The sequence below is a fragment of the Simochromis diagramma genome, unplaced genomic scaffold, assembly GCF_900408965.1.
Source record: "Simochromis diagramma unplaced genomic scaffold, fSimDia1.1 OVJJ01000565.1, whole genome shotgun sequence".
Lineage (NCBI taxonomy): Eukaryota > Metazoa > Chordata > Actinopteri > Cichliformes > Cichlidae > Simochromis > Simochromis diagramma.
Window position 1 is genome coordinate 1,253,461 of NW_024387304.1, and position 9,306 is coordinate 1,262,766.

The 9,306-nt window shown below is 39.7% G+C and overlaps 1 long non-coding RNA gene across 1 annotated transcript; it reads left to right on the forward strand.

Annotated features, from left to right (window-relative positions):
* Nucleotides 1-6,746: 6,746 nt before the first annotated feature.
* Nucleotides 6,747-7,959, forward strand: LOC120716608. Its single transcript, XR_005692003.1, has 2 exons — nt 6,747-7,411; nt 7,850-7,959. It is a non-coding gene; the product is annotated as an uncharacterized LOC120716608 (long non-coding RNA).
* The last annotated feature ends 1,347 nt before the right edge of the window (nt 7,960-9,306 follow it).

Below are 9,306 nucleotides of genomic sequence, written 5' to 3' on the forward strand. Positions count from 1 at the left end.
GTTTATCCTTCTTGTGAGGGAGCTGCTGGTGAAGATCACGAGCCCTGCTTGATCCTGGCGACGAGTTTCAGTCTTCCTGGTGTTTCTGCAATGATGCCTCTCACTGTGGGTCAACAGAACTTCTGGCACAGGACAGCTGTAATGAAAGAAATTGAAGAAGTTTTGAAAAAAAAAATCTTGGAAATGCCCTATATGTGAGAAGCAGATTTTGTATTTACTTTTCTTTTGCCAATCAAGATAACAAAGTATAATTTTCACCATACAGTTACTAACCTTGTCATCTCCTGCACTGTCTGTTTTGGGCTCTGGGCTCGTTCTTCCCAGCGCTCATGAGACTGCTTTGATGCACTGTGGTATGAGGTGCTAACCTGTTGACAGTGTTGGGAAGGTTAATTTTAAAATGTATTCCACCAAAGATTATAGATTAATGTATTCTGAATACTTTACAACTACATGAATGTACTATTGCTGTGTGATTTATTACTATTACTGAAGGCTACTCGCCATACCAATACCAACTAGATGTTAAAATCTTAATATAAATGAGTAACAGTAGGTGGACATTAGGCAAGGCTGCACTTTTTGCAGCGATCTCGTGTAGAAAACTATTCAGCGCGTATATAAAACAGGTCAGCGGCTCAGAACCGTAGTAAAGGGACCTCTGGCTAATATGTCGGGTTCATGTCGGGCTCGTAGCTGAAAACTAGCTTTACTTTGTTGTCTGGGTCAAGTTTGCTAGCGAGAGACAGAGAGAGGCGTTGAAAGGCTGCTTATTGTTTCGGAGGAAAACACGAACACAGTGTACAGTCGAGTCTTAACAGCTTACTTACAGCTGGGCTCGTCAGGCTCTCTTTTTGGCTTTAGTGGTTATTATTATATTTACATGCTTCCAGCTCCCGTTTCTGCTCCGTGACAGCTCGTACTTTTCCTTTTTCTCCCTTCCTCGCTCACAGACACATAACGGGTATGGCAGTCCATTCTCCCTGCAGCACGGACTACACTGCCCATGAGGCTACATTGTTTAGGGCGATGCCTGTAACACTCTGCTATTGCCTTCATATTAAATCATTTTTGTATAATAATTTTTAGAGGCTCTTGCGTGTTTTTTTTGAGTTTCCACCGGCGTGGAATTACCAAAAATAGAGAGACCATAGCCTAACATATGAAACAGGAAAATACCGCCATGTAATCCATTTATTTCAACAAACTAATAGGGGTGCAACGATATTCGTATCGATATTGAACCGTTCGATACAGTGCTTTCGGTTCGGTACGCATATGTATCGAACAATACAACATTTGTAATTTATTTTATCAACTTTCCTTCTGACGATGCTGTCTGTGTTGAGCGCTCAGTGAATCTGCGTTCGACTACTCCGCCTAGGCTGCACTGTAGAGCGCAGATCCACTGAGCGCTCAACACAGACAGCATAGTCAGAAGGAAGAGCGCAGTGCAAGCTAGCGTGACAGAAGTTAAGCTCTCCTTGCAACATGGCAAATTGAACCTCCCCCACCCTCATTCAGATCTGGCGTTTGGAATTATTTTGGTTTTCATGTGACGTATGACCCTGAAGGTAAGCGCTCATGGACTAAAGTAAAACAGTATGTTGGATGTGCCACGCAATGCTCAATTACATGGGTGGGAGCTAGCGTGTTAGCGCAGTTAGCTCGCTAACGTGTTGGCTGTCTAGCCCCATGCACGGGGCTATCAGGGGTAGCTCGTTAACGGAGATTTGCCGTGTTGTGGCGTTAAGGTCATTTTAACGAGGTTAACCTGAAAGCACTAGTGGGAACACAACGAATATGACTGCACATTTACACCGACATCATCCTAGTGCAAAGACAAAAACAACAAGCATGCTACAAACTTTACCCGAGTCATTTAGACAGCCGTTAGCACAGGATTCTCCTTATGGGGACCTGATATGTTTAATATGCTGCTGAGAATATAGCCCAGAAGAAGCGTATAGTATAGCTTTTATTTTGGAAAGAGCCATTTCTCTGTAATAAACTCTCTTTTCCAAAGATGAGTGATTCCTCAATCAGATACAGGGCTCGCAAAATCGCTAGCCCGACGTCTTGGGGCTAGAGATATTTCCAGTCGGGCTACCAAAATCTATCTCTGCCCTGCCCGTCGGCCTATCGTAGGAAGGAAAAATATATGTCAATGCTTTTGCATTCTTTCGGAAATGTAGCTGGGTAATTATGTCATTGGCATCGGTGAGCCACTGTCAATATGTGACATATTGAAATCGCGTTTGAATTTGCGCTTGTTTTTTTGCTTTCACTTTGCAATCGTGCGAACTGTGTATAGAGAGCGACAGCACTGATCTGTGAGTGATGATAATTTGTGCACCAATTCCTCTGACATCGTCTTATTAATCGTTAGCTTACTATGCAAACATGACAAGTGAAATCTCCCGCAGCAAGCTTAAACATGTGAGAGGTTGATCGCGCAGAGAATCGCTGAGCTTATGTGAGTGCGTGTGTAAAAGCAGCAGGATTTATATTTCAGTTCTGCTGAGCCAAATAAGACAGGTCAGGGTGAAGAAGTGACAGCCAAAGAAAAGCTTACCGCAAAACGGAAAAGTTATGACAAATCAGACTATAAGGCAAAAAGAAAGTGCAGCTTTATGGTTTCATGGACAAAAGAATTTCTGTGGCTGCGATATGATGAGCTAAATAACCAGGGCTGCACATAAGTGGTCCGCAGGTGCGCATTCGCTGTCAAAATAAAAAACACGCACAAGGGTTAGGGTTAAATTTAAAAACTGTACTTTTGAGTTAAAATATATATTTATAATTTTAATAAATGACAAATTAAAAAGGCATGAACATTTTATTTTGTATCGAAAAAATATCGAACCATGACACCAAAGTATCGAACCGAACCGAACCGTGAATTTTGTGTATCGTTGCACCCCTACAAACTAACTGTATTCTCAATATCACCTATTGAACGGTAACTGTAATGGATACATTTACTCATATTTTGTATTTTAAATACGTAACGCCGGTGCATGTATTACGATACTGCCCAACACTGCCTGTTGAGATCCTGAGATCCGCTCCTAGAACACCGGCCTTCAACTCCTAAAGAGACAGGGGTGTCCCTAAATTTAGCAAATATTAGCTTCAGGCTAGCTTGCTACGACGAATAGGTTAATACCAGCATTTTACCACAACTTCACCAGATGTAGCTAAAAAAAACTAAACTAATGTCCAGTCCAGTGGGACAGCAAGGAAAGATGACAAAAAATGATTACTTACTTGCGGTTTGGAGGTTCAAGCTGAAATTGAAGCAGCCATTGAAAGACGGGAAGAGAGAAAGATGGCAGCTTGGTCAGCACTAGTGGCCTCTATAATGTATGCAAATACATGCGGGCCGGAAACCCCGCGCCAATATCTCCACCCCAGCACTTCCCTTCAACTTGGGTGTGAGTGGAGCCACCTGGTCGTCCGCCACACACTAATGATTAAGTGTTGCGTTGGTTTAAACGAAGGATGTGTCCAGGTTGTCAACCAGTCAACTAGTCATTACCATTGCCATTAGTTGGTACTATGCCTACTAACTGTTTAATCTAATTATTTTACATTTTAATTGATTGGTCAATAATAATAATAATAATAATAAACATTATTTATAAAGCACAGTGAAAAACCAAGGGTATACCAAGGTGCTTGACAACAAAATAACATAGGAAAAAAGGAGATGGGAGAGGGAAAAGAGAAAATACCCAGCACGTATTAAATATAAAAACCATAACAATCATAATACATAAAAGTAGTTAACAAAGCATAACAGATAAAAATGTATCAACACACACCAAATACTCACAAGAGATTTTATATCCTGTTTATATCCTGTCTGGACAATTTTGGCTTACACCAATATATGGACGTTCCCACACACTCCAAAGGACACATTTTGGATCTTGTTTGCTGGATTGGTGTCACCCCTAAGAATTGTGCTGTATTGGACATGCCTTTTTCAGACCATAAATTAGTTTTATTCAATGCTAGTTTCCCACTATACAAAAATAAACAAAACCGCTCAATTACTTTTAGAAATATTAGGGGCATTGATCTATCAGCTCTTTCCCATGGCATTAATATATTTACCTACCACTAATGCCTCAGCTTCCATAGACGACCTGGTATCTCACTATAACAATGAACTTAATCAACCTCTTAGATACCTTGGCTCCCCAAAAAACTTGAACTGTTTCTTTCTCTCGCTCTGTGCCATGGTACTCATCTGAACTTCGCCAACTTAAAGCTACTGGACGCTGCCTGGAATGTCTCTCCAGGAAAACTTACTATTCACAAGGACATGTATCTCAGTCATATACAACATTATAAAGAAGCTATTCATCATGCTAAATCTGCCTACTACACCTCTGTTATTGAATCCGCTGAAGGAAACACTCGCACTTTTTTTTCTACATTGCATAATATTGTTAAACCCCCAGATACCTTTGCCATACATACACACTCTGCCGCAGTTTGCAACAAATTTATGGACTTTTTTTACACCAAGATTGAGAATCTTTACCAACAATTGCCCTCGTCCTGTGTTATGGTCAATTGTTCTATCTGCATTTTTTGTCCTTCTCAGCTGTCATTCTCTCTATCCAATTTTGAACTTCCCACAATAACTCAGCTATCTTCCATAATTACTAACTTAAAGTCATCATCATGTAAACTTGATCCACTGCCGACAAATCTTGTTAAACTCTCATTCCCGTCTCTTGCCCCACTGATTGCTAATATTGTACACTCCTCTCTTATATCTGGTTCTGTTCCTTCTTCTCTTAAAACTGCAATAATAACCCCAATACTGAAAAAGAATGGTTCAGATCCTCTCCAATCTAAATAATTTCAGGCCAATTTCAAATCTCCCTTTCCTAGCCAAAAATCTTGAAAAGATAGTGGCTGCACAGGTTCATCGTCATCTTACTGGAAATAACGTGTACGAACAGTTTCAGTCTTGCTTCCGTTCATGTCACAGTACAGAAACAGCCCTAGTAAAAATCACCAATGATCTTCTGCTTGCAGCTGATTCTGGACTTATATCCATCCTCATTCTCCTTGACCTTACAGCAGCTTTTGATAGTATCTCCCACTGCATCCTCCTTCACAGATTAGCATCTATTGGCATGGTACAGTACTCGCCTGGTTTATTTCTTATCTCTCTGGCCGCTCACAGTTTGTTCAATTACTCCCTCACAGATCAGTATCTACTCCAGTTAATTCCGGTGTACCCCAAGGCTCTGTCCTGGGTCCTTTACTTTTTATCATCTATCTCCTACCCCTAGGTAATATTTTTAGGAAGCATAACATCCAGTTTCACTGCTACGCAGATGACACCCAGCTCTACCTATCCTCCAAACCCACAGCTACTCTCCCACCCACATCCATTTCTGACTGTTTAAGTGAAATCAAGGTCTGGTTTACTCACAACTTTCTTAAACTTAATGGCAATAAAACAGAATTCATTTAAATAGGCACCAGATCAAAACTGACAACTGTTCCAACCAGTCTTTCGTTATCCATTGATAACTCTGTTGTCACACCCTCCCCTCGGGTTAAGAGTCTTGGTGTCATCCTCGATAGCACTCTGTCTTTCACAGCACATATAAATAATATCACTCTGTCTTCCTACTTTCATCTCCGTAATATTAACCGTCTTCGTCCCTCACTCACACCACACAGTACCGCCATACTTGTCAATGCTCTTGTCACATCTCGTCTGGATTACTGTAATTCTCTTCTCTATGGTCTACCTCATAAATCCCTCCATAAATTACAGTTAGTTCAAAATACAGCTGATCATATTATTTCCAGAACTAGATCCACTGAACATATAACACCTGTTCTTAAACAGCTCCATTGGCTCCCAATTCACCTCCGTGTCAATTTCAAGATCCTGCTTCTCACTTTCAAAGCACTTCATAACTTTTGCATACACCTGATCTGTCTTAGGCCATTTTTACCTTGCTCAGTTTTTATATTTGCTTTTATACTTTTATGACTGTTTATGTCTAAATTTTATCTTACCATGTTTGCTATATATACATTTTTCTTATGTTTTTTATGGTATTGTTTACGTGTTACTGTAAGGTGACCTTGAGGGTCTGAAAGGCGCCTGTAAATAAAATGTATTATTATTATTATTATTAAATAGCTAGTTGGCAACGCAAGATTAAATAAATAAGTCTTTAACCATGATTTAAACAATGGCATAGAGTCAGACACCCGGATAGCAACAGGAAAATTGTTCCATAAGACTGGGGGCAGCTACAGCAAATGCAAGGTCGCCCCGAGACTTCAGCCGAGAATGAGGTTGCTCCACCTGGGTAGTTGGGTAAGCAGATCTAAGTGCTCCGAAAGGAATGTGTAACCTAAGAAGTTCATTGAGGTAGCTCGGCGCTAAATTATTAACTCATTCACTGCCAGCCATTGGCAGTGAATGAGTTAAACCAACCCGTTCTCACTCCCGACGCGTAAAATAATGACGATTTGTCACGTCCCTTAACTTCTCATGCTGACGCCTAAGGTACCCTTCCACATTTTTATGTGACGCTGTGGGTTGTCAATTCATTCCAATATGAACCCGCTCGCGGCGATCAGAGACGCTTCGAGCAGAGGCTCCAGCCATCCATTTACTCCAATAATAACCCCGTCACGGCGAAACATGACGCCGTGAAGCACAATCTAACTGGAGAACCGGGGACCCCCTCCGCAAACGGGTTTTTCTCCCTAATTTAATGCTTTCTTTTAATGACATCGTTAACATTTCTCAACAAAAACACCTGAAAGTATCACTGATAATTCAACAATAAAATCGCTTCATGTTGTGGCCATCACACAGTGTTTTCCAAACTGATTCACGATCTGAAAGTGCGCAGATTTAACGTACATAATCCTTTGTTAGGTTTATTATTTTCATTTCACACGTAAAACACATTTATAGATTCATTCACCACTCCTGTTAGTTTTGGATGCGCTCGGCTCCAACCAATCAGACCAATTTACGCAGACGCACTAATCCCGTAACTGCACACTACCCATAATCCTCAACCGCCGTCGCTATGGAAATGAAGATAACAACAGCTTGGTGCTACCCGTTATTCCTTTATTTACTCTAAAATAATAACCAGCGATAATACGAAATTAAACTGGCCCAGTGTTTAATTATGTAATTAAAAATTGCAAATTTTAGTATTTTATTTTTTACAAATTGCAATATTTATCTACAGCGCGCCTTTAGCGACACGTCAACAGATCTTAAGCAAGGCGATTGGATGGTTTTTACTGCAATGCATCTTGGGAGTCGTAGTAAATGTATCTTTCAACTCACGGTCCTGCAGCGAAGTTTTCGACTGGACACGAGGCAGATCCTAGCTAAGTAAGTTGTGATAAACTGTGGGTAATTTGCATGTTCACTGAAATATTAATTTCAGTGATATTAAACTGATATTAAACTTGAAATGTTTTCACAGAGCAGTCTGTGTACCAAGAGAACTACTTCTGCAAAAGTTTATTTAATTTTTTTTGTGATGTATTCTCATGTGTAAGACACTTGCTTGGCCACCCAGCTAATGTTAGTACTGCTCTATTTTAGCAATGTATCTTTTCTGTAATCAATTCAGGGTTTTTTTTTAAACCCTATTCACGTAATTAACTCAATATTAACGACTTTAATCTCGTAATTGATTTTTTTTTCTAAATATGGTGTAATACTGCCTCGTAATATAAGTTATTTCTTTGGTCATAAATTATTTTTGTAATCATTTCACCAAAACAGACCTGAAATAATCCCTACATGTTCCATTTTCATTTGCAGAAATGACAAAGCCAAAAACCAAACCATGCCCTTCCTGTCAGGCTCCAAACACCTGCAACAGGAAGACATGCAGTGGATGCCTGGGCAGCCTGAACGTAAAGGAGGGATTGAAAAAAAAACAAGAACAGTTTAAAAACAGTAACTGGGCTGCCTCTGTTAAAAAAAACAGAAATGCGAGCAGGGTGGTTAATTCAGCCCAGTTGTCAGTAAGTTTAAAAGTTCTGATCTAATAAGTGGTTGGTCTGCTAGACAATTCTTTATTAATAACAGTTGTCAATGTTTTCTTGTATATCATGAAGTAAGAAACTAACAAGACATGTATATACACATAAAATATTAATTTATAAACGAGCATAAATAAAAAAGTTATTCACATCAGAATAACATCATCACACTAAAGACATCCAACTAGAAAAAACTTGTTAAAAACTATTTTTATTTAAGCTACTTCTGATTTTTAATTTAATCGGCTATTAACTGAGAGACAAAACATTTCAAGATGGATTTGATCATACATTTACAGGTTTGGTCACCATAAATACTTTTTAACTATCGACAACAATAAAACAACAAAGATGTGAAACTTAAAGGTTTGTTATACATCAATTTGCTTACATGAAAGACTGGCTGCATGTTTTTCTTTGTTGTTCTTGCAGGTTTCAAAGCTACACTGCCCTGGGCTACCAGCCAATTCTGTTTCTTGGACAGTTTGACCGTAAGGGCCGTATAGTAGGGGACGTGATCACTCACATCAAACCAGCGGAAGGTGCTGCACGTGACATCCTCATGAAGATGAGGAAGCTTTATGAACACCTTCTGAGAAGTAAGATATGCTTTGTCCATTATCTGTAACCAGGTGTCCTTATCAGGTAGCCTATCCTAGCTGTCTTTGGGTGATACTCATGGTACACCCTAGATAAGAAGGCAGATCATCACGGGGTACATAGAGACAAACAAGATGGTGAGGATGAGGATAGTTAACAGTCACCAGCTATTCTATTCTACTCTACTCTATTCTATTCTATTCTATTATTCAGCCAAGGTTCAGACCAGTAACCTTCTTGCTGTGAGGTGACAGCTGCCCTACATGTCCTGTTGCTAACATGAAAATAGTGTTATATCTGCCTTATTACCTCCCCATGTGTCGGTCACATCACCAAAGCTAGCCATACTGAACCTCTGGTGTTACCCACCTGAACAATTTTGTATGTGTGTGTGTATAGTATGGTCTTTCACACTCATGTATATACAAATGTAATTTTAAAAATCTTCACGAAAACCAGACCTGATAATTCTCTTCGAGACTTTCTAGTATAACAAATGTTATATAATGTTACCAATATGAACACCAAGATTCTTAAATAACTTATATACTTCTTAAGAGGTTACCTGATTACCTCCCTGAGGTAGTTAGCATCACCATTGTACAAAACTCCTAGTCACGTACTCGCTTGAAG